This window comes from Hyposmocoma kahamanoa, unplaced genomic scaffold (genome assembly GCF_003589595.1).
Source record: "Hyposmocoma kahamanoa isolate Upper Pololo Valley unplaced genomic scaffold, ASM358959v1 97, whole genome shotgun sequence".
NCBI lineage: Eukaryota > Metazoa > Arthropoda > Insecta > Lepidoptera > Cosmopterigidae > Hyposmocoma > Hyposmocoma kahamanoa.
Genome location: NW_020655294.1, coordinates 3,041,569 through 3,044,773, shown reverse-complemented (window position 1 = coordinate 3,044,773; position 3,205 = coordinate 3,041,569).

Below are 3,205 nucleotides of genomic sequence, written 5' to 3'. Positions count from 1 at the left end.
GGCTGGGGCTGGGCGCCACGGACGCGGCGCTGCTGCCGGCGCTGCTGACGCGGCACCGCTCGCGCGCGGCGCCCGCGGCCGCGCTGCTGCAGGCCGCGGCCAGCGCCGCCTACGCGCTGGGCCCGGCGCTGGGCGGGCTGGCGTCGTGGGCGCTCGGCTTCGAGACCACCATGCGCGCCCTGGGCGTGCTCAACCTGCTCTACGCGGCGTTCCTCTACCGCGCGCTGGCGCTGCATCCGCTCTCGGAGAAGGTTCGGTTCCACCGGTCTGACTCTCCTTCTTAGGCCGCGTCCGGTGTCCCGGTAGCTGGCTAGGTCTGTCCGCAGTGGGGTGCCGGCGCCGAGGACGGTTCCGACGAAGATTGCTCCGACGACAGCGACGCCGCGGCGTCCGCGTCCGGCGTCGCGGGTGAGCTCGCGCCGCTGTCCGCCGGTGCGCCGGTCCGGTACTCTTCGCAACACTGAATTGCCGTAATCCGTAGTGATGAAATCTTCGAGTAGTTGTAAATTTTTAGCGTACCTAATTTATGATGAAAGAAAGAATAAATTCTAATTTAAACATTATGTACCTGACTTTTTATTTTTTGACCCGGAGGACTCTGCTTATAGATATACGAGCCCGACCCCACCCTAGGTGGGGTACAGGGCCTGCGGCGCGTGGTCGGTTTCAGTTTACGGGGTGTGCTCATGCTCTTCGGTGGCACAGCAGTTAGTACTATGGGCGCTTAATGAGGACCTCGATTCCCAATTTATGCCAATTTAAGAAACGAACATTTGTAAGTTGGTTTTGGTCTGAGTATTCTGGGCTATCGTTGATTTGGTATTCAGAGTATAAGAAATTCGGCAGTAGTTTGGCATTTTTTCCCCCTAAATGCTTGTCTTTGGCATAGCTTTCAAGAAAATTAAATCTAACATAGAGACGGTTGAAATGCAACCACGCTACAATAAGTATTTCATTTCCACTACATCGGGAAGCATGTTTTAGATTTCTACAATTGTGAGATTTTGTACACGTAATCTATTACGTCTCCGTATATTATCTCCATTTGATGGCGTGCGAACGCTTCGTGCTGCGCCTTCCGCGGACCTCGGCTTCCGCGGACCTAGGCCTCCGGCCTCGGCACTTATGGCTTTGTTTTAAAAAAAATTTAATAGCTCTTTAACGGCGGCCATATTTAAAAATTGCAAAAATATATTTTGACCACTAATTATTATCAAACAATCTTAGAAATCTTTTCGTGCCAATTTTCAGTCCGAGGAAAGCAAGTTTTTTCAATAGCCATTTATATAAAAAATTACGGCTATACCGAAAAACGGCAGAAACAAATTTTACCCCAAATTGTGATTGAAGCCATGCCATTTTCAGTCGAATTAAAAGAAATTTTTATCTACCGCCAAAAAGTTTGTATGGCAGCTATATTGAAAAATGGCGAAAAATAAATTTTGACCGCTCATTATTATCAAACACCTATAGAGATCCCCGCATATCGATTTTCAGTTAAATTAGAGCTAACTTTTATTAGTTGTTGAGTGGCGGCCATATTAAAAAATGACGTAAAACCATTTTTTTATCACAAATTATTGTCAAGCACTCCTAGAAACCCACACATGTCAATTTTCAAAGGCATCAGAGCATTTTTTTTCTGCCGCCAACGTACGCGTCTATGGCGGCCATATTTGAAAATGGCGAAAAACCAATTCTGACCACAAATTATTAGATGCCTCCGCATGCCAATTTTCAGCCGAATCAGAGCAAGTCCGTTTCGGTAGCCACTTTTGACGGAAAAAACGCTTATATAACAGCCATATTAAAAAATGGCGAAAAGAAACTTTTGACCCCAAATTATGGTTAAGGACTCCTAAAGACTCTCGCATACCAATTTTCAGCCGAATCGAAACCAACTTCAGTAATAACGGCATGTACAACCGCCGCAATAACCATTATTGATCTCGAGTGAATCTTGTTCGTGTTCATGAAACTAACAATCAAGTAAGATTCTCTTTCAACGTTCGTTGCGGAATTATGAGAAATATGGTTGTGTTAGTCCACCTGTACGAAGGTCATTTGAACACTGTCAAATGTCTTGAAATACTGGATCTCTTAAGAAATGAGTTAAATGTTTTATCCGAGGAAGAGCGAAATCGAATAATCCTGCTGCAAGATGGCGCTCCAGCCCACAACAGCAGAGTCACTACAGCCTACATTAGTAACCACTTTAATACCTGGATTGATACAAACGGCACAATCAGATGGCCTGCGAGATCACCAGATCTCACCCCTTTAGATTTTTTTTTGTGGGGATATGTTAAAAATCAAATTTACGTTAAATCCTATGCGAGTGTAAACGAGTTGAGGGCTGAGGTTCAGAATGCGATTTGTAATACAATTCGTCACAACACGTTATTAAAAGTTACTCAAACCGAATTCGTTAAAAGGTTACATTTGTGTATCCAAGAAAATGGAGCTCATTTCGAGCAACTAATTAGTTAGATTACCATTTTTTAGTTTTATTAATATACGTTAAGATTTCATGGTTTTTTTTTAATTAACAAATCCCTAGGTCGAAAACGATACCAAACTTGCCATTATTCGAAAAATCATGTCCGCCATCTTGGATTCAGAAATGAGTGCCATATTCGTATTGAGCATCCCCAAATACCTCGAAAAGAATACGCATATTGCATTAAAAAAAATCGTCTCCGCCGTCTTGGATTTACAAAAAAATGCTATATTTGTAATGAGCACTCCCAAATACCTCGAAAACGATACCCAACTTGCCGTTATTCAAAAAATCGTGCCCGCCATTTTGGAATTAGAAATGAGTGCCATATTCGTCATGAGCATCCCCAAATACCTCGAAAATGATACCCATATTATATTTTTTGAAAAATCGTGTCTGCCATCTTGGATTTACAAATAAGTGCTATATTCATAATGAGCACCCCCAAATGCCTCGAAAACAATACCCATGTTGCATTTTTGCAAAACCGTGTCCGCCATCTTGCTTTTACAAATAAATGCTCTATTCGTAATGAGCACCCCCAAGTATCTCGAAAATGATACCCAACTTGCCATTATTTGAGAAATCGTGCCCGCCATCTTGCATTTACAAATAAGTGGTAATATTCGTAATGAGCACCCCCAAATACCTCGAAAACGATACCCAACTTGCCATTATTCGAAAAATCGTGCTTGCCATCTTGGA